A 23,948-nucleotide genomic window follows, 5' to 3' on the forward strand; every position below is an offset into this window, starting at 1 on the left:
TATGCCTTGTGATATTGTAAAACAAGCTGATTGGAGGACTGCTACCACCTCAAGGGAGTATATAAACCCCTTGTGGGCAAGAGCACATGGTCTTCCAGTCCAGTCAGTAGATAGAGAAGCAGGTCCAGTGTGCAACTCACCACAGAGCTGCCCTCCAGACCCACTAGCTGGAGGAAGAGGTACCTCAGGCTGTACCTACTGCTACAGTTTGGACGTTGCCTGCTGTTTAACATTGAATAAAGAATCCTAAGTTGATTTGCACAACATTGCCTCGGCTGCTTACCACCACGGGCTCCCCAGGGCTCAGGCTAATTTGCATAATTTGTAAAGGTTTTTTGCCTTTCCTTTAAGAGTGGGGGGCGAGCAAATTATACATAGGCTCCCATCTTCAGAAATGTTATAGAGCAGGATGAGCTGAGCAGATTGCAACCCCCAGTAGTTTGGTTATAATATAGGCTGTTTGGGCGGTAGTCCGGGGCCCAAGCCTTCTAGGGGGCCCATGACCACCCAGACCACCCACCAAAATTTATACTCAGAAGAGTATGTAATCCTCAAACATCTCTTACATAAAAATCATTTCGGTCCTCTGAAGGCCCTGAAACTGCAGAAAGGACACATCCTCCATTCCCCAAAAAGTTTGATTCTAGTACCGTGGATGGTGGAAGTAAATTCCTGATTTGTAGGGGCTATAATATTCACACATCACAGGGCCCATTTCGCCCCTGCACATAGCACCCTATCTAAAGGTAGTATGACATAGAGCAGGAGGAACTGAGCAGATTGTACAATACCTTATCTACAGGAAGCATGTTATACAACAGAGGAGTTAAAAGAATTTTCCCACGAACAAAAGTTAGGCCATACTTTCTGAGCAGTGGGGGTCTCAGTGCTGAGGGGCTGATGGGGTACCTCCATTAGACCCCTCATTTCTCCGTCCGACTAATGGAGCAGATGGCCGGGTATGACCGCTCGGCGATCTCCGTCTGCTCTGTAGAGATTAATGGAGCAGAATGGTCATCACGGCCGTCTGCTCCATTAGTGTGACGGAGGGATGAGGGGTCTGATGGACCCCTCATTTTCGTGACCTGTTGGGGTCTCAGCCCTGAGACCCCCAATGATCAGCAAGTTAGGCCCTACCCGTGGATAGGGTCTAACTTTTGTTCGTGGGAAAACTCCTATAAGAAGATGGTACCTTGAGTATTTTATACAGCAGGAGGAGCTATGAAGAGTCCTATCTGCAGTCCTATCTGCAGGCAGCATGTTACAGAACAGGAGGAGCTGAGCAGATTGTGCATATTGTACCTTCTTCAGGCAGTTGGAGCTGAGCAGTTGGTATACTTTTTATGTTGAATCAGTTTTATTAAACATTGTAGAACAAGAACTCACAAAACATTAGGCGGAGCCTACAATAATCAGTACATAACATACAATGTATGGTAAACATAAACATATATCCAGGTCACACATTATGCCTCCAGTGAAGCCCTTAAAGAGTATAATGGCCTTCCGGATGGGGATGGGAGCAGTCTCCACAGCTGAACTCTGAAGAGTGCCTGCCATTTGACCACCACATCCCTACCCCTGCCAACGTATCAACCTATTCCTTTTAGGATAGTATAACAGTTTAATTCCATGAGTTGCAGTGAGCTGCGCGCCTGGAATGAGCATGTTAATAAGACTAGAACACAATACACGACAAGCCAGATAATTAGACAGATACAATAAGGAAAGAATACACAAGGAGGAGGGATCCTGTGGAGCGTGTTCTGAAGGGTAAGAGGGAAACTTCAGGGATTCCCTGTCTCCCATGATAAGGCTATATATATGTGCCGCTACAGGAGCTTTGGGGAAGTCTATCCTGGGGCCTGCTCCTCAAAAAGGGCCTTAAAGTCCTGAGAGTCCCTAAAGCTCATCAAAGGAGTCCAAACGTGAAGAAACTTTTCATGGGCTTCTGATGTTAACATAGCCTGTTCCTCAATGCGGAACAAGTGAGACATTTCTGTGGCCCATTCGGCGAGGGAGGGGCAGGTGGTGGACCACCAGTGGCGTGGTATTACCGCCCTGGCTGCAATTAAGCAAAAACGTAGTATGTCCTTCTTTTGAGTTCCGATTTGACCAGGAAGAACCGAGAGAAGAGCCACGTCTGGTCATGCGGTCACTGTTTTGCCCGAAATTCGCTAGTACATGCTGAACACCTGGCTCCAAAAGGGTTTAAGAGCTTCACAGCTCCACCAGACGTGCAGCATATCTCCTCTATCAGTTCCACAGCGCCAGCATATGTCCGAGACCGAAGGGAAGGGTAGATGCAACACTGTCGGCACCCGGTACCACCGTGCAACTATCTTATATCCCTTTTCCTGTGCTGAACAAGCGGAGGACATTTTGTGCATAAAAAGGAAAGATTTGTCCCATTCTTCCTGTGACAGGGGGGTTCCCAGCTCGCGTTCCCAGCTCCTAACGAATGAAAGTTCTGAAGTCTTAGAGTCGCCCGTCAGGATGGAGTAGATTTGGGAAATAGCATGTGGTGGGGCTGCGTCCAGTCGGAATAACCCCTCAAAGGCTCTAAGGGAATCAGCGAAGGCCGCCGAGTCACCCACCCCCACTATAAAGGACCGCAATTGTGAGTAATCGAACCAAGAGCTACCCGTATGGCCCTGGCGCGGATTGAAATCCCTATGAAGAAGCAGTGGTGATCCCTGCAGTAAGTCGTACATCCGTGGGTCCTCCAAAACACCCCAGCCCAGAAAGGACAACTTAGCCATTCCCGGTTGGAATCCCGGATTCCGGAAGATCGGGGTGAGAGGGCCAAGCTCACGGGACAATGATTTCTTCGCTATTAGTGATCTCCAGAAGTGCAGCGCGTCCCTGAGGCGCAGGAGCGGGGAAGGTCCCTGCCGGAACCCAAGGCAACAATTTAAGGAGTGACGATGAGCATGTTTGTTCCAGGGCGACCCATTGTTTGGATACCGTGTTATACGTCCAGTCGAGAAATCTGAGAAGTAACGAGGCTCGGTGGTACAGTCTAAGGTCAGGGAGGCCCACACCCCCCCCCCCATTGTCTTTGGTCTAATCAGCGTCTTCCAGGCTATTCTAGGGCGCTTAGATCCCCAGATGAATCGCAACATGGAAGACCGTAAGGTGCGGAAAAAGCCCGCAGGGGGCAGGATCGGCACGCCCTGAAAAATGTATTGAAAACGTAGGAGCACATCCATTTTTAGGACATTAATCCTGCCGAACCACGAGAGGCGCTTACAATCGTATGTTTGGAGGTCTTTCAGGGTGCGATCCAGAAGGGGCGAGTAATTAAGAGAGTATAACTTCGACAGATCAGTCGGAATCATGACTCCCAGGTATTTGAGGGACGTCTGCCGCCACTGAAAGGGGAAGTTATCTTTAATGTGGTCCACCTCTGACGCAGGAAGCGATATGCTGAGAGCTTCAGTCTTGGTATAGTTGATTTTAAAGTCACTAACAGCGCAGCCTTGCAATGTCTGGATCCCGTGTATGTTAGGATTTTTCCGGATAGCTGTGGCTAAGTGCTCCATTACTATGACATATAATAAAGGTGAGAGCGGGCACCCCTGTCTAGTACCATTCCTGATGGGGAAGGACCTGGAAAGGTTCCCATTAACTCTCACCCTAGCGGTGGGATTGGAATAGAGGGCCAGGATTTTTCCCAGAAACCTAGGTCCCAACCCGATCTGTCGAAGTGCCGCCACCATGAAGCCCCAGTGGACCCTGTCGAAGGCCTTCTCCGCATCCACGGATAGAAGACAAGCGGGTATGGAGCGCGCCTGCGCGTGGGACATTAGGAGGATAGTTTTGTTTAAGTTATCCCGTGCCTCCCTCCCCGGTATGAATCCGACCTGGTCAGTGTGTATTACTGTCGGGATGTGGGGGGCCAATCTTTCCGCCAAAACCTTAGAAAATAACTCAGCAGGTTGGATGCAGACAAGGAGGACTTGTGGCGCAACTCCAGTGTCTGGATCTGTGCCGTGAGGGCAACAATCCGTGCATTATTTTCTGTTTTGAGGCAGGTACCGTGACGAACAAAGAAGTCCCCCTTGAGTTGCTCCCACCTCCGAGGAGAGTGAGCCGGTTCGCTCCACTCCGGGCCATTGCTAGCTGAGGCTATATGCTCTCTGATCTCCTCTGCACAAATGGAGTCCCTGAGGAGGTTGTCATTTAGTCTCCACCGCCATGGGCTGCGACTATGACGCTGCAAGGACAAAGTCAAGAAAACAGGGGCATGATCAGAGAAGAGAATGTTCCCAATTGTTGCCGTGGGTTCCCATTTAAGAGCGTTGTGGCTCAAAAGGAAAAAATCAATTCTGCTTTAAGAGCCGTGCGCTGGGGAAAAGTAGGAATAGTCCCGATCCCGGGGATGTAAGATCCGCCAAATGTCGACCAGCTGCAGGGCGTGTAAGTCTCTCCGCAGGCCACAGAGGTGGCTGAGCGGGATAGCACCCCGTCCCCCTGACATGTCAACAGAAGAGTCTAAGGGAAAATTAAAGTCGCCCCCCACTATTAGGTGTCCCTCCATAAAGTCAGACAGTGTGTTCAGCATTGTCCTACAAACAGGAATCGGGCCGTTGTTGGGAAGGTACCAGGTGGCGAGAGTAAGCACCAGCCCGAAGGCTCTTACCTTCGCAAAGACGTATCTGCCATCGTCATCTACCTTTGTCGTCAGGACCTCCAATGGCAGCGATTTGTGAAAGGCTATCGACACTCCCTTAGATTTGGCCTCAGGGTTAGCGCTGTGGATCCAATGCGTAAAATAACGATCTCGGATGTCTGGCACGCTGGTGGAGCGGAAATGAGTCTCCTGTAAGAAAAGGATGTTAACTCTCTGTTTGTGCATGTCATATAGGATCTGTGACCTCTTCTGCGGGACGATAAGTCCCCTAACGTTGAGGGACGCCAGACGAAAAGTATCCATGGCAATTCTGGTTCCCTTCTAACCTCACGCCGCCCCACTGGGAGGATAGCGGTTAATACAGGACCCTCTGGTGTTGTAGCAAAGGGAATGGGTAGGGGTATAGAAGGGGAAGGGCTATACACTAAGACACGACACTGGATAGACGAACACTCGACAGACAAACACTAAACAGTGGGGAAACAACACTTATAATACCGCAGGCAGGCCCACTGGCTACGGATTCCCCGGTGGGTAGTGTACTGACTACGAAAGGCTCCCCCTCCCCCTACCCCAACAACCGCATATTACACAGTGCATCTATATCAAATCAATAAACCAAATCCAGTTTCAAGAGAAAAATACAGATGGAAAGAGAAAACATTATTTAAGAATTAAGACAGTAGTAAACATTTGGCAGGCAGAGGAGGCGGCAGTGGGACATCAAACTACTCGTGAACCCCAAGGGTCCTACTATCAATGTAAACCAGTGATAGTAAACGTAGGAGCCTCGTCCGCATCCCAAAACTTGTCCCAAAATGACCGCCCCTCCACTTGGTGCTACAACCCTGAGAAAGAAAACACATCTAAACCACCCTGCTTATTGAGAATCATTCCGGGGGCAGCGGCCCAGGATCACGGCCCATCCGCGCTCCTCCCCTGCCTCGACCTGCCCGGGCCCGGCGTCTAGGGGGTCTCACCCCGTGTGGTGGAGGTAATGGCAGGCCTGGCCACTCTGGTAACTCAGGAGCTGTGATATGTAATGCTGCTGCAACCGGGTGTCGAATCACAAATCTGTGCTCCGCCTGTTGGATCTGGAGGCGAAATGGAAATCCCCATAAGTAGGGTATATATCGTTGTCGTAGCTCCTCCAAAAAGGGCTTCAATGCTCTTCGTTTTAGTAGTGTCAGCTTTGATAAATCCGGTAAAAGCTGTATGCGGGACCTCTGAAACATAATGTCCCCTGCTGATCTTGCCTTGGACATTATTGCCTCTTTTAGCTGATAACGGTGCACATGACAGATAACGTCTCTCGGCTGTTCAAGCACTGCTGGTCTGGGTTGTAGTGAGCGATGGGCTCTATCCAGTTCCACCGGTGTATCTGCCGGTGCCTCCAAGATGGAGTTGAACAACTGGCGTAAGGTATCGTGGAGCGCAGGGGTCTCTACTGATTCGGGCAGGCCCCGTACTCTGATATTGTTGCGCCGCCCCCTATTCTCGGCATCGTCCATTTGGTCCGCCAAAAATTGAAGTTGGAAAGAGTGGGAGGCAATAGTAGCTGCTTGTGTCTCCAGACGGGCACTAAGATCATTCTGGGTGACCTCAGTGGATGTTACCCGATGTTCGAGCTGTTGAACTTCCTCCCGCATCGCATGTAGTTCAGCGGTATAAGACTGCTCTAATCTAGCCACATAGCTTTCCATATCATCCCGAGTGGGAATGGTGCGAAGGTGGGAGCTCAGGGCACGTAATTCAGCAAGTGCACCAAATTCTTGGGACAACATGACTCTTTGGGACTCAAAGGCTCCTTCCTGGGAGAGCTCTGTATTAGATGTAGTACGGCCAATAAGGTCGTTGGCCTGATGCGGCCTATCTTGTGATGGTTGTACAGCGAAGAAAAAGAAAAAGCTAGTATGCATTAGCATAAAGTGCTTACAAATTTTATTAAGGAGTCATGGTCCAAATAACATACATCAAGAAAGTTTAAAAACCATTAAAAAGTGTGAAAACACACATACAAGAACAACAAGTGGATCAAGGCAAGGTAAGCCGATCCACATTCAGCCATAAGGATCTGTAAACAATTCCCACAACAGTACAAATGTCTAATAACAGTAAAGCCCTAGAAAAAATAAAGGGACTCCTGCAGTAGTCCCTGTACAATTCACCAACAACGTCTCTATGGTTTAGGAAACCCAAAACAGGCAATCAATTAAGTGGTCAAACCCTGCATATGAATCAAGCCTGAGTGTATGTAAAAACGATTAACAGAGGAAGGTGACCTGAACCTAGGGAAAGTACGGTTACCGTATTACATATGGCTGGAGGCACCCCACGCGTTCCGTCGCAGTCCTGTCAGGGGAGGAAGTCGCAGGACTGCGACGGAACGCGTGGGGTGCCTCCAGCCATATGTAATACGGTAACCGTACTTTCCCTAGGTTCAGGTCACCTTCCTCTGTTAATCGTTTTTACATACACTCAGGCTTGATTCATATGCAGGGTTTGACCACTTCATTGATTGCCTGTTTTGGGTTTCCTAAACCATAGAGACGTTGTTGGTGAATTGTACAGGGACTACTGCAGGAGTCCCTTTATTTTTTCTAGGGCTTTACTGTTATTAGACATTTGTACTGTTGTGGGAATTGTTTACAGATCCTTATGGCTGAATGTGGATCGGCTTACCTTGCCTTGATCCACTTGTTGTTCTTGTATGTGTGTTTTCACACTTTTTAATGGTTTTTAAACTTTCTTGATGTATGTTATTTGGACCATGACTCCTTAATAAAATTTGTAAGCACTTTATGCTAATGCATACTAGCTTTTTCTTTTTCTTCGCTGTACATTGCATTTTTTGTATGCAGGCACCCTGTGACTACCTCTTATCATTTGCACACTTCCTCCACTTATCCAATGTCTATTTTGTGATGGTTGAGATGCAGACCACATTGGAGAGGGGCATGGGGTACGTGCCACGGGGGTGGCCGGCCATTCTTCCCCTGAATCCGGCCATAACACGGGGGAGTGGGGTGTCGGTGGTATCACCATCTCTTTTTTCCCCTTTAACCGCTGAGGGTCCCCCCGACCCCCAACTCTCACCTGCTGTAACACCACCTGCTCAGCCCAGGAGGGGCCAACTCCACTGGAGAGAGTCAAGGGTCCTTCCTGGGGTAGCCCATCGGGGCCATAGGACTCCATTGAAGCTTCCACTGCCCCTTGGGCCTGTATTGTAGAGGCCATGCATAGGGGCGCGCAGGGCCCGGATGGTTGGTGTTGGGGTACCCCCAGGATCATTCCCCCATTTGGGCTTTGCGGGGCAGTGTGCACTTGGGCTTCCACTTGCACGGTCCTGGCCGGCTTGCTAATCCCCCTGTGCCTGACAGTACCTGAATTGCTGCACGCGGCCGCCATCTTGACCGCATGGAGCTGCAGGGGTTCGTCGGCGCTGGCAGCTCCCTCTCCTGATTCATGCAGCTCTGTCTCCTCAGAAGGCTGTAGCTGATTGGCTTCCCCCGGGTGCTGAGCGCTGAGGTCGGTCGGAGCAGCGGCGCTCGCTGCCACACGGTCGTCCGCCATCTTGGCCACGTGGAGCCGAGGCGATGTAGCCTGTCCTGCTGTTTCGGGCTCCGGCACCCCCTCGACGGAGGACATCTGCGGTGGATCCGCGGCAGGTAGGGGGGTCAGCGGTCCGTCTGTTGCAGGAGCTTCCCGTGGTGCCGGTCTCAAAGCTGGTGATGGGGTGACCGAGGCTGCGGGCTTTGAAGCGGAGGCCGCCGCCATAAGAAAATGGCCAATTCCGCGGGCCGAAGAACGACTTAGAGGCGCTGCTGGGGTCCGGGTACCCCCTCTCCTCTTGGCTCCCATTAACAGGCGGCTCAGGTACTGCATTTGGTGCCGTTAGCAGTGCTGAAGCAGGGTTCGGGCAGGAGAAGCTCTAATGTGCGTCCATCTCCGTCCGCAGTCAGGCCACGCCCCCCAATTGGTATTCCTTGTAATATATTGTACAAGGAAGGAAGCATATTATAGCTCATTCTGTCCCATAACAGTTCCAGACATTTTATTACTTCCAGGAAGGTTAATATGACGACATAGGATATACGAAATTTACGTCACCTAGTGCCGGGCATATTAAACCCAGTTTTATACTTGGTCGACATGCCATGATTAAGGGGGTGCGTTAACACCTGAAATGCGTATGCCGCATTTCCACACAATCTTACTGGGTGATGCACAAAAGGATGTCTGTATTTCAGCAATAATAATTTTTAACTTTTTGAAAAAATAAAGTTTTGAAGATTTTAAAGATCCCTCGGTGCTGGAGTACAATCTATTTTCTTCTAAGTATTTTATACAGCAGGAGGAGCTATGAAGAGTCCTATCTGCAGGCAGCATGTTACAGAACAGGAGGAGCTGAGCAGATTGTGCATATTGTACCTTCTTCAGGCAGTTGGAGCTGAGCAGTTTGTATACTTTTTTATCTGCAAGCAGCATTATTATGTAGAGAAGGAAGCACTATACAGATTGTACATATAAGGATCTGCAAGAAGCATATTATAGCTCATTCTGTCCCATAACAGTACCAGACATTTTATTACTTCCAGGAAGGTTATTGCAGGCTCAGTCATGTTTAACGTAACAGGAATAAACAAACCAAACATTCAGCTTCTCTACTAGATGCTACACAGCTGATCGGTTGGGTTGGACCCCTACGGACAAAAAATGAAACCTACAGTATATAGGACATCAGCACAATGCTCTTAAATACCACTTTAAAGGGACGACTGTCAGTGTTCAGCCTCCGGCTAAATACCTATCATTACCAGAAGTGCCCCGCCTTACCTGAACAACAGGGCCCATTCGTTCCTGTTGATCTGTGTAGGTGTTAATTGTTTGCTATTTTAGATCTGACCTAGTTTCCTGATTTAACCTTTTGGTCGCTGCCTGTCCTGACCTGTATCTGTCAGTAGTGCAGCATGAATGCCAGTCCTTTATATTATATCATACTTTATAGCAGATAGATTGGGCAGGACAGGTTGAATTTTTCCTGCCTGATCCAATTCTGTAGAGCTACATCCAATTGATAACATAACTGCTGGCAGCATCACATGTACAAGGCTAATAGTTTATGAAATCCAATTGTTATATCATGCCTGTGCTTTGTATTTGGCATATAAACCTGATCCACATCCATAGACTTTCATAGAAACCTTTACTAAACATAATAATCCTTCCACTACAGTAGTTTATATTTTGTAAGGCATGGTACAAGTTACCAATAGTCTGATAATGCTGGTATCTGATTTTTCTGATAATTTTAGATTTTTTTCACCTTTTCTTTTTTAGTGCATCTTTAACAGATAATGTCATAGCATCTATATTTGTACCACAGTGTGATATATGTACGGTAAGTGACCAGATAGCATAACAAGCCCGAGTATATTTAGACACAGGCATGCAGCAGAACTGGGTTTATTCACATTCCTTTATCTTTTGCGCTGTGTCGTATTGCAACTTGCAAAAATATAAATTTATGGAATACCTTCTAAGCATATGTCACTGTCTTTGCAGGAATTCACACCATATTAATCCCTATCATCTCCATTGTGTATTGCACAATATAATTACAATATGCTTTCTATTATTCCACGTGTAAGCTTTATGATGTACTGTGTTGCAACAATAGTACTGAATGTTCTGTTACATACAAGTACAATGCTTTGCATAGTCACTTTAACTATCCATAAATAAGTGTGGTGCAAGAAATGTACTGGGGGTGACATTGCTGTCACCAGAGCCAAAAGGCTTTAATTTGCTAATCTGATAACACGACCAGAGCCCGTCTCCCATGACTCTACAGTATAGTGGAAGGGAGCGCTGCACTAATATGGATTTCTCTCACTGCTGGGCAATTCTTTTAATATCTTGATATAATTGTTAAATTATTTTGGTAACACACAATTTTCTACGAAAAACTACGATGGGTCCACCTTGGCGATGTTTTGCATAAAAATCTTTGAACGGACGTACGCATGGAGCGTGAACGCACTGCATCCCCCCATACTGTCGTCCGTTGTGCCCCTCCACGTTAACATGGTGTAGTCGGTGTAGTCGCTGTAAGTATCACAACATTTTTCAACTGCGCAAGAATTTGTATACTTGTGTATACTAAAGCGTCCCCAGTCCCTGATATCACTAATGGATGACAAAATAAAGTGGGTACATTCGTGATTTTTGGCGCTAGTTATTTTTTGTCGCTCAATTTTAGCAGTGTTTTCTATTGTATGATGTATGAATGTCAGAAATATCAAACCACATTCATGAAGGTGTTTAGAAGTTGGTAGACAGCACACGTGAGGCACCGGACCAATTTTTCCCCGTATTACAGCACGGTGCGCCATGTATCGCAATGGAGAGAGGCGGGGCCGAGAAGCGCTCACCCCCTCCTCCTCTCCCGTGCACCGTGTGCCTGCCGTGCTATGGCACAGCCAGTCTTAAATAATCTGGTGTACTCATTAGTGCACATAAGTGAGGAAAATTGTGCAACGTGGCCCATTGTTTTTAGGTGGGTGATACCAAATTTATATAAGTTTTATAATGTTTTCATACATTTACAAAAATTAAAACATCCTGCACAATTTTTTTTTTTTATTTTGTTATCTCCTGGCACTAATAATTTTTTCATGCTTTGGTGTATGGAGCTGTGGGTGGAGTCATTTTTTGTGACTTTTGATGACGTTTACAATGCTTCTATTTTTAGGAATGTACGGCATTTTGATCACTTTTTATTGAATTATTTCGGATCTGCCGCAATTCACGTAGCTCGTGCGCCCAATTTCCTGCATCTGTCGCTTCCCCGCTGAGGTTCACCTTCTGCTTCCCGGTGCTTGTAAGTGCGTGTCTTGCAACACAATTTGAATTTTAAATCCTGCGCATGGTCCGACGGCCACGCCCCCGTTTTGCGTTGCATGAAATTCGGCCCGATTGTGTGCGCCAAAAATGCGTTGCAAAACGGAAATCGTCTGGAAACTCGACGAAAATGCGGTCCGTGGACCCTTAGTAAATGAGCCCTAATGAGTTTATGATTTTTACTGTTTATTTATAATTATATGGCTTTTAGGGAAAGGGGGGGTGATTTAAAATTTTAGTTTTTTTAAAAGGGGTTTTTCCACGAACAAAAGTTAGGCCCTATTCACGGTCTCAGTGCTGAGACCCCCACAGATCACAAAAACGAGGGCTCCGTCAGACTAATGGAGCAGACAGCTGCGCATGACCATTCTGCTCCATTAATCTCTATGGAGTTGATGGAGATCGGTGATCATGGCGCTCTGCAATTTCCGTCAGCTCCATAGAGATTATTGGAGCAGAACGGTCAAGCGCGGTCGTCTGCTCTATTACTCTGACAGAGCTACTAGGGTTCCTACGGAGGTATGTGGGACCCCATCTCGTTTTCATGATTTGATAACCTTTATTTGTGGGAAAACCCCTTTATTAAGTTACACACTAGGGTACACACTACAGTATGGCAGTATACGTATATCTTCCTCCTCATTCATTATAACGTGCAAACTGCAGACAGCCTCGGGTCTTCAGAAGAACTGAGGCTATCATGGCACCTGATCGCCGTGGGGTGACGTCACGGGGAGTGGCGATCTTCATCAAGATGGCGGGGCCCATTGGCGGGGCTGATGGACAGGTTAACACGTACTACTATGTCACGCATCCATAAGGGGTTAATATCACATGCCTTATTCTGGGAAGCAGGGAAAAAAAATTCAAAATGTGGTGAAATTGGCAAAAGAAGCACATTTGCGCAATTTTGCTGTGGGCTCTGTATTTATGCTTTTCACTTTTAGTTCCAAATGAAGCCTCTTTTATATTCCGTTGGTTGTGCGATCACAGGTATACCAAATTTATATACAGTCTTGGCCATAAGTTTTGAGAATGACACAAATATTATATTTTCACATGATCTGTTGCCCTCTGGTTTTTATGTATGTTTGTCAGATGTTTTTATCACATACAGAAATACAAGTGCAATCATATTATGAGTAACAAAAGCTTTTATTGACAGTCAGTATTTGCAGTGTTGTCCCTTCTTCTTCAGGACCTCTGCAATTCTCCCTGGCAGCTCTCTATCAACTTCTGGACCAAATCCTGACTGATAGCCGTCCATTCTTGCACAATCAATGCTTGCATTTTGTAACAATTTGTTGGTTTTTGTTTGTCCACTCGTCTCTTGATGATTGACCACAAGTTCTCAATGGGATTAAGATCTGGGGAGTTTCCAGGTCATGGGCCCAAAATCTCTATGTTTTGTTCCCTGAGCCATTTAGTTATCACCTCTGCTTTCTGGCAAGGTGCTCCATCATGCTGGAAAAGGCATTGTTGATCACCAAACTGCTCTTGGACGGTTGGGAGAAGTTGCTCTTGGAGGTCATTCTGGTACCATTCTTTATTCATGGATGTGTTTTTAGGTAAGACTGTGAGAGAGCCGATTCCCTTGGCTGAGAAGCCGCCCCACACATGAATGGTTGCAGGATGCTTTACAGGTGGCATGAGACAAGAAAACAAGACTGGTGGTATCGCTCACCTTGTTTTCTCCGAACAAGCTGTTTTCCAGATGTTCCAAACAATCGTAAAGGGGATTCATCAGAGAAAATGACTTTACCCCAGTCCTCAGCAGTCCACTCCCTGTACCTTTTGCAGAATATCAGTCTGTCCCTGATGTTTTTTCTGTAGAGAAGTGGCTTCTTTGCTGCCCTCCTTGACACCAGGACTTGCTCCAAGTGTCTCCGCCTCACAGTGCGTGCAGATGCACTCACACCTGCCTGCTGCCATTCCTGAGCAAGCTCTGCACTGCTGGTAGCCCGAACCCAAAGCTGAAACACTTTTAAGAGATGGTCCTGGAACCTCTCTCCTTAAATTCCTTGATGATGGATTGTTGACTGAGGTGCAATCTTTCTAGCTGCGATACTCTTCCCTGTTAGGCCAGTTTTGTGCAGTGCAATGATGACTGCACGTGTTTCTTTAGAGATAACCATGGTTAACAGAAGAGAAACAATGATGCCAAGTACCAGCCTCCTTTTCATAGTATCATAGTATAATATATATAATCATAATAAGGCTGGAAAAAGACGCAAGTCCATCAAGTCCAACCTTTAAGAATTAAATAAATGTTTTATCCCCATAACCCGTGATATTTTTTCTCTCCAGAAAGGCATCCAGGCCTCTCTTTAACATGTACATAGAGTCCGCCATAACAACCTCCTGCGGCAGAGAGTTCCACAGTCTCACTGCTCGTACAGTAAAGAACCTTTGTCTATGTTGATGGTAAAATCGCCTCTCCTCTAGGCGTAGAGGATGCCCCCTTGTCCTGGTCACAGGCCTAGGTATAAAAAGATCTTTGGAGAGATCCTTGTACTGTCTGTTCAGGTATTTGCACATTGTAATGAGGTCTCCCCTCAGTCGTCTTTTTTCTAAACTGAATAATCCCAAATTTTGTAATTTGTCAGTGTATTCTAATCCCCCCATTCCCCTAATAATCCTGGTTGCTCTCCTCTGCTCTACTATATCCTTTTTATACACTGGTGCCCAAAACAGTACACAATATTCCATGTGTGGTCTGACCAGGGATTTGTATAAGGGCAAAACTATGTCTTTATCATGAGAATCTATTCTTCTCTTGATACATCCCATCATTTTATTTGCTTTAGCAGCAGCCGCCTGGCTCTGGTCACTAAAATTAAGTTTACCATCCACCAATACCCCCAAGTCCTTTTCAGCTCCAGTTTTACTAAGTAATTGACCGTTTAGAACATAATTATACTTTTTGTTTCCATGGCCCAAGTGCATAACTTTTAACCTCTTAACGCTCAGCGTCCGATATATCGGACGCTGAGCTCAGTGACTTAGCGCTCAGCGTCCGGCACCCCAGTGTAACACCCGCGATCGGAGTGGTCTCCGATCGCGGGTGCTTAACCCGTTAAATGCCGCGGTCAGCGCGACCGCGGCATCTAACATGCATCCGGGGGCTCTTTCCCCCACGATCGGCCCCCCGAACCGTTTTCGGGGAGCGCCGATCGTTGCTATAGCAACTCTGGGGTCCGATCTGGACCCCAGAGTTACTTGCAAGAATTGCCGGTAAGATGGCGTCTGTGACGTCATCTTACTGGCACAGTGCCAGCCTATGCAAGTGTATAGGCTGACACTGATAATACTCTGCAATACATCAGTATTGCAGAATATTATCATGAAGAAGCAATCAGATGATTGCTTGTTCATGTCCCATGGTATAAAAGTGAAAAAGTAAAAAAAAAAGTTATTCAATAAAAAAATAAAGTCATAAATCAATAAAAATGCCCCAAACCCCCAAAACATATAAAGAGACATATAACTCAAAAAAAAGTCTAAATTATAACACAAACCCCACATATATAGTATCACCGCGTCCGTAACAACCCGTAGAATAAAAGTAAATCATTATTGAACCCCCACGATAAACCCTCCAAAAATTATGATTTTTACCTTTTCAATCCCACAAAAAATGCTATAAAATGTGATAAAAAAACCATATGTACTCCGACATGATACTGGTGCAAAGTACAACATGTCCCGCAAAAAACAAGCAATCAACCAGCTCCGTAGCCAAAAAAGTAACAATGTTATGCCACTTGGAAGATGGCAATACATAAATGATAGATTTTTCCCCACATTAGGGTTTTGTTTGACAAATTTAGTAAAACGTAAGAAAATATATTCATGTCTGGTATCCCCGTAATCGTATCAACCCATAGAATAAAGATAACATGATTATTAGTCTATACGGTGAACACCAAAAAAAAAAGAGTAAAAAATCCAGTACAGAATTGATGCTTTTCTACTCCTGCCCTCAAAAAAAGTTCCTAAATTTTCAACAATAGGTGATACCAACCCCAAAATGGTAACAATGGAAAAAGCATCTCATCCTGCAAAAAAAAATGGCATCACATGGCCCAAATAACGGAAAAATGAAAATCAAAAGGGGCCAATGAGGAAACTAAAATCCTGGCAGCTGCAGGGCCCTCCTTCCCTTCTGCACCTCGCTGTGCGCCCATAACACAAGTCACAGCCACATGTGGGGGGTCTTTGTACTCAGGAGAAATTGCAGAACAAATTGTATGGTGGGTTTTCTCTTTTTATATTTTGGAAATGTGTAAATTTTAGGACTAAATGAACGTATAAGGGAACAATATGACCATTCTAAATTTCACCTCCATTTTGATTCAATTACTTCAATGAAGATCTCAAGGGGTTAACAATCTTCGTAAAAACTGTTTCTGATAGCTTGAGGGGTGCAGATTTGAAAATGGGTTGGTTATATAGGGGGTTTTGATGCTAAATATGTAAAATTTCATTCAAAACTGTATTTATCCCCAAAATAGTCAATTCTGAAAATCCGGAAAAGCGATATTCTATTTGTAAGCCGCGTGACATCAAAATAAATTATCCAGACATTTCAGAAATTATGAAAATGTAAAGTAGACAAATGGGAAATGTTATTCAGCAACTTATTTAGGTGGTAAATCTATCTGCCTGAAAACGCAATGATTTTGAATTTCGAAAATGGCAAATTTTTCAAAAAATTTATCATATTTTCTTTTTTTTTGTAAATAAACGCAAAACTTATCAGCCAAAATTTACCACTAAAATGAAGTACAACATGTGGGGAAAAAACAATCTCAGAATCGTTTTGATAAGTAACAGTGTTGAAAAGTTATAACCATATAAAGCGAAGCAAGTCAGAATCCAAAAAAATCGGGCTGAGCCTTAAGCTACAAAATGGCTGCGTCCTTAAGGGGTTAAAGTGTCCAGTGGTGTGATTCTTACTTAATCATGACAGATTGATCTCCAGCCCTGTCCTCATCAGCACCCACATCTGTGTTACTGGAGCCATCACTGAAACAATGTTAGTTGCTCCTTTTATGGCAGGCCTGCAATGAAGTTGAAATGTGTTTTGGGGGGAAAAGTTCATTCTCTAGGCAAATATTGACTTTGCAATTAATTGCTGTTAAGCTGATCACTCTTTATAACATTCTGCAGTATATACAAATTGCCATTATGAAATCGGGTGCAGTAGACTTTGTAAAAATTAACAGTTGTATCATTCTCAAAACTTATGGCCATTACTGTAGGTATCAATATGTTTTAATAGATTTTTAAAAATTTAAACCTTTTGTATAAAAATAATAATGAAAAATAAAAGTCTTATACGTCTTGGGAGACTATAAAAAAAACTATAGATTTTTACCAACATTGGGGCAGATTTACTTGCGGTCCATTCGCAATCCAGCGGCGCGTTCTCTGCGGTGGATTCGGGTCCAGCCGGGATTCACTAAAGTAGTTCCTCCGACATCTACCAGGTGTCGCTGCTGCGCTGAAGACCATCGGAATGCACTGAAGTTCACCGTCCTATCGTGGGTGAAGTTAAGCGTGTGTCGAGCGACATTTTTTTTTTTAAATGCGGCTGTTTTTCCAAATACGTCGGGTATTTTTACGGCCACGCCCCCCGAATTTCCATCGCGTGCATGCCGGCGCCGATGCGCCACAATCCAATCGCGAATGCCAAAATCCCAGGGCAATTCAGGAAAAATCGCCGCAAGTTGGAAACATTCGGGTAACACGTCGGGAAAACGTGAATCGGGTCCTTAATAAATGACCCCCATTATGTTTTATTCTGCAAATTTATAAATATGGTATCACAGTAATCATGTCTTCGTACTTGTGAGAAATCATATGAGTCATATAAATCTAGAATTATGTTTCTAGGTGCCATGGAACCAGAGATATACCGGGGCTCCCTGAGACTGGGAGCCCAACAGCAGCCGCTATAGCTGCTTCCGCTATAGGTTAGCCCCTGATATTCAAACTTAAAATGAAAATTTTGGGTTCAATGTTTATATACCGTATATACTCGTGTATAAGCCGAGTTTTTCAGCACAAAAAATGTGCTGAAAAACCTCATCTCGGCTTATACACGAGTCAATTAAAAAACTTAATACTCACCCTCCAGGATCGTTGTAGCGGGTCCTGATTTTCAGTGCGAGGCTCCAGATCTTCGGTGCGGTTCATGGCGGTTTTTTCTCTCTTTTTTCTTCTCTAGCCGGCAGAGCCGCGTCCATGAGACCTTCCAGCGGGCTGATGGCGTCATCAGCGGCGTCACCGCCGCATCATAGTGTGCGCCCGCCGGCAGGTCGCATGGACGCGACTTGGCCGGCTGGAGGAGAAAGAAGACAGAACCCGCCGGGAGCCGCGCCGAGGATCAGGGGTGAGTATAAAGTTTTTTATTTTTAATGCTCAGGGGGCTGGCTGTATACTACATGGGGGATGGCTGTATACTATTTGGGGCTGGCTGTATACTGTATGGGGCTGGCTGTATACTAAGTGGGGCTGGCTGTATACTATTTGGGGCTGGCTGTATACTGTATGGGGGCTGGCTGTATACTACATGGGGCTGGCTGTATACTATTTGGGGCTGGCTGTATACTACATGGGGCTGGCTGTATACTACTTGGGACTAGCTGTATACTACTTGGGCATGGCTGTATACTACAGGGGGCTGGCTAACTGTATATTACACCCTTGGCTTATACTCGAGTCAATAGGTTTTCCCAGTTTTTGGTGGAAAAATTATACTTGGGTCGGCTTATACTTGAGTATATATGGTTTTTAAATCACTCCTGATGGGATTTTAACAGTTAATATATCAGGTTTTGCTGACACAAAATTCACAGCATTAGCATTCCCTTTGCTGCATATTTTGGTGAATATACACATGTGGGGGATATATGAACTCCTCACATATTACTGTTTTTAGGAAAACATTTTTTCTTTGTAAAAGTAGTCTGGATTTGTACATAGTTTGCTGAAAATGTTAAATTTTCATGTCATTTTTGCATTTATCACTGTTTCCTGCAAAGTTGCATGAAGGTGGTAGTGTGTATGAATTAAAAAGCTATTTTTGTATACCAAACACATTTGTACATTGCAATGGTTTAGTTTTAGTATTGTTTTAGCAATGTTTTAGTATTCTTGGAAGTGTAAATTCTTGTTGATGTTGTGTATTGTGGTATATATTAACCCCTTATCACCGACAATAGTTTTCAGCTCAATGACCAGAATTGGTTTTTTGAATCTGACATGTATCACGATAATTGGATATAACTTCGGAACGCTTTAACATATCCGGGTGATTTTGAGACTGTTTTCCATTGACACATTCTACTTCACGTTAGTTGTAAAATTTAAGTGATAAGTTTTGCATTTCGTTCTGAAAAAAAATAAAAATTTGGCAAAAGTGTGTAAAATTTCTTCATTTTCCAAGTTTGAAATGTTCTGCTTTCCAGACAGGAAATAAAACTACCCAAAAAGCTTGATAAGTAACATTAACAGAATGTTTTCATTATGTTGGGATGATATTTTATGTGTCCTCTCATTTTTCTAGGATGTTATGAGGTGCAGAACTTTAGGTGCAAACTCAGATTTTGACAGACAACTCAGCTTCCAAGTGACTTTTAAAGGCCTAAATAATAGTAAAACCCCATAAGTTACCCCACTTTAGAAACTTCAACCCCAACGTATGTAAAACAACTTCTATTAAGTCTATTAACCCTTTAAGTGTTTCACATGGGTTACAACAATATGAATCTGCGATTTAGAAACTTTTGAATTTTTTGGGAAAATACATTAATTTAGGCCAAAACTGACAGTTTCATAATGAATGAAATGATGAAACACACTGCAACGTTTGATGCCCAATTTCTCCCTAGTGTAGCGATACCCCATATGTGGTGGTAAACTTCTGTATTGGGGCACGGGCGTGCATAGGATGGAAACAGCGGCATATGTGAACATATGAGGCTTATTATTTGCAGAGTGAGAAACACTTGTAAAAATAATTCATTTTGGGGGTCTATAGCTTATTCATGAGATTTTATTAACTATTTAAAGGGGGACACAAACAAAATCATACATTTTTATTTTGGATTTTTAGCACTTTTTTCCCCCCTGCTGATCGTAATGCTAAAATAATACTATATCTTTAGTCTCTGGTTCACTACGATTGCGGTGATACCTCATTTATATAGTTTTTCTTATCTTTGCTCAAAACCAATATTTTAGAACATCGACAATATTTAGAATTATCGACAACTTTTCAGCGCCATAACTTCTGTATATCTGGTTGAGGGCTTACTTTTTGCGAAAATAGTTGTTCTCTTCAGTAGTATCATATTAAAGCACATAACTTTTTTGATCACTTTTTAGAACATTTTTTGTGATGGTGTTTGATGAAAAATTGTATATTACGGGAAGTTTTTCTTTTTTTTTTTACGTCGTTCACCAAGCGAGTTCAATATTGATTTAGATTTATTGTACAGATTAATACGGACGCGGTGATACCAAATATGTAAGTTTTTTGGTGTTTTTGTGTTTTATATACTTTATTTGCCTTTGTGCAACTGGGGAGATTATGGGACTTTTATTTTATTTATTTATTTTATTATAATTATAAAATGATTTTTACTTTTTTAAAAATTTTTTACATTCCATATTTGGGCTTGAACAAGCGTTCATCCGATCGCTTGTTCAAGCCCTTATTGTATTGCAGTGTACTATGCAATTATGCATAGTTACTTACACCCGGGTCCTGCCAGGAAGGTGGAACCCCGGTGAGAAGAGGAGCCAGAAGCCTCGTGGAGGGATCGGATCCCCCGGTAAGTTCACCGGGCGTCGTGGGGGTGTCCGATCCATGGGTGACATACTTACATGCCACAGTCATCCTTGACCGCGGCGTGTAAAGGGTTAAACACCCGGGATCAGAGTTTTTCCGATCCCGGTTGTTAGTGCCGGGTCTGGGCTGTGACATCACAGTCCGACACCAGCGAGACCCGATGTCCCGAAATCTTCTTCTGTCGCGCCGCCGTAGAAAGGCTCCATTAACACATATATAGCCCTGAGACCCTCAGGCTCATTTGCATGATTTTACAGCCTTTTTTTTCTTAGAAACAAGAACAAAGGATACCAAAAGAAGAGGATATCCTGCGGAGGGGGGCGACAGATCAGTATGTCAGTGTGCTTGGTTTACAATCCTTGATCCTGGTGCTAGATGTCTTTTAATGCTTCGAGAAAATATATGGTTTGTTGGGGTTGAGTATAATTCCTTATGTTGTAACTTTGGTTTTATTTGTACTCGTCAAAATTGTTAAAATTACTCAGTCCAATAGCACAACAAAATTTCCATAAACGTCTGTCAGGGAAAGGGTTGAAGAAGGGCAACACCGAACTGCTAAATTTGACCGGGACATTCAGGCACCAATGACCCTTAGTCACAAAAGGGTTAATGAAGGAATGCACTCATGGAAGGTTTTGATTCTTTTGTTGTCTTGTTGGCTGTTAGGGAAATTTTATACAGACAATAAAGTCTTCTCACCAGACAGGAACTTGTTTAACAACTGGAAGGTATAAAAGCCTGACATTCATTTAGCTGCAGGCGAAAGGTCCCACCAATAGGAGGTGTAACCTTCATAAACTTTTTTACTATTATTAGGACCTATAAAACACACATATTTTTTTCAATAATAATATGTTTTATTGTTTGTTGTAGACCCTAGGCTATTGTACTAGCCCTTGTCAGGAGAGCAACATAGGACCTAGGGTGCACCGATACTCACCTTTTTCCAGTTCCCTGAAAAAACAAAAGCAGTCTTCTTCTCTTCTCCTTTGCGTAACAGCCTTGCACGGCTCAGCCAGCAGAAGCAATGATGTCATCACATTTAGAGTCACGTAAGCTGCCGCACAGAAAAGACTTCTGCATCAGGAAATTGGGGAAAGGTGAGTACAGTGGGTACAGAAAGTATTCAGACCCCATCACATTTTTCACTCTTTGTTTCATTGCGGCCAATTGGTAAAAGCAAACAAGTTCTTTGCTCGTTAATGTACACTTTGCATTCCATCTTGACATGTAGATATTTTTGCTAATTTATTAAACAAAAAAAAAAAAAAAATATCACATGGTCATAAGTATTCAGACCCTTTGCTCAGTATTCAGTAGAACCACCTAGTACAGCCAGGAGTCCTCTTGGGAATGATACAACAAGTTTTTCACACCTGGATTTGGGGCTCCTCTGCTATTCTGCCTTGCAGATCCTCTCCGGCTCCCTCAGGTTGGATGGTGAATGTTGGTGGAAGCTGTTTTCAAGTGTCTCCAGAGATGCTAAATTGGGTTTGCGTCAGGGCTCTGGCTGAGTTGGTCATGAATGGTCACAGAGTTGTTATGCTTTGTTATTTTAGCTGTACATTTAGGGTCATTGTCTTGTTGGAAGGTGAACCTTCGGCACAGTCTGAGGTCCAGACATAAGAGGTTTTCATCCAGAATATTTCTTTACTTGGCTGCATTCGTCTTTCCTTCAATTGCAACCAGACGTCCTGCCCCTGCAGCTAAAAAACACCCCCATAGCATGATGCTGCCACCACCATGTGTCACTGTTGGGATTGTATTTGGCAGGTGATGGGCAGGTGCCTGGTTTTCTCCAGACATACCCCTTAGAATTAGCACCAAAAAGTTAAATCTTCAGACCAGAGAATCTTATTTCTCATAGTTTGGGAGTCCTTCATGTGTGTGTTTGCAAACTGTATGCAGTTTTCATGTCTTTCACTGAGGAGAAGCTTCGATCGGCACACTCTGCCATATAGCCCCGACTGGTGGAGGCTGCAATGATAGGTGACTTTGTGGAACTTTCTCCCTCCTGCATCTCTGGAGCTCAGCCGCAGTGATCTTGGGGTTCTTTATCTTTCACCAAGGCTTTTATCCCACAATTTCGTAGTTTGGCTGGACAGTCAGTTGGAGGAAAAGTTGTGGTCATCCCAAACTTCTTCCATTAATGGATTATGGAGGTCACTGTACTCTTAGGAACCTTGATGCTGCAGTAATTCTTTTGTAACCTTAGCCGGATCTGTGCCTTATCTGTCTGTAAGCTCATTGGGCAGTTCCTCAGACCTTATGATTCTTATGTGCTCTGACATGCACTATGAGCTCTTATAGATAGGTGTGTGCCTTTCCTAATTAAGGAGTAGAACCATCTCAGGGAGGATCAGAAGGAAATGGACGGAATGTGAGTTAAAATGAGTGTCACAGCAAAGGGTTTAATTTTTTCCTATTTAATAAATTAGCAAACATATCATTAATGAGCAAAAACATTACTTTTTTGATCTTACCTATTAGCTGCAATGAAACAAAGAGTGAAAAATCTTAAGGGGTCTGAATACATTCCATACCCAGTGTATATATTTGTTTTTCTTAGCTACTGTGAGGGCACTGTGATTATTGGTGCACTGACACTGTGACTTAAAGGGGGATTGTAATTATTTGCTACTGTGTGGCAGCGCTGTAACAAGAACATGACTATTGGCTACTGTAGGGGAACATGGCAGTGTCACACGTTATTTAACAATATGTGCAGCTTTGCGATCGCCCTCAAAAGGCTGACTGTATTGGAAATGCTGTATGAATGTAACAACTAAACAGCTCCAGTGGATACATTTATACAGTAGTAAAATTACATTTGGCCTATATAATGCAACCACGAGGCCGATGCAGCCCCCAGTGAAAATGAGTTTGACACCCCTGCTCTAGGATAATATCGGAACAATGATATATTCTGTTACATTTATGGAATGATCACTTCCCTATTCTAAATATATCTAGATAAGTCTTCTTTTTAAGCAGTGCAGACATTATTCTCTGCAATGTGAGGCAATTGTGTCATATCTGATGGACTGGCATGTCCCCAAGCTGTTTTTAGTAAAAACAAACCCTGACAGGACTGCCACCCCTGTCACGCTAAATGGGGGTAATTTATTATAATGCTGGTTTTGCTAGAGACTGTGATAAAAAAAGTGAACAAGTAAGCTGAAAAGGTCACAAAGCTCCCATTTTGCACATCATTGTAGCTGTAATTCTGGAATGATTAATTCTTATTATGTCTTAGCCGGTGTCCTTGATATTATTATTACTGCCAAAACTTTGTATCAGTGCATATGTATTTTACACCACATCATCCAACATCATATATAATAAAATGTCAATCTTCAGGTGGTACCACAATAAAACATAACCTTCATTCAGAAGCCTAATTAAAATTATTGTTACCTACTTCGTCAGTCAATGGTACACTAACAATATGTAACCAGTGATATCGCCTACTGATTACTTCCACTTACAGTATCAAGAAGTTGTGTCAACTATGTCCTTAATATGGCCCACTAGGTTCACAAATGCTGT

The sequence above is a fragment of the Engystomops pustulosus genome, chromosome 1 (assembly GCF_040894005.1).
Source record: "Engystomops pustulosus chromosome 1, aEngPut4.maternal, whole genome shotgun sequence".
NCBI classification, from domain to species: domain Eukaryota; kingdom Metazoa; phylum Chordata; class Amphibia; order Anura; family Leptodactylidae; genus Engystomops; species Engystomops pustulosus.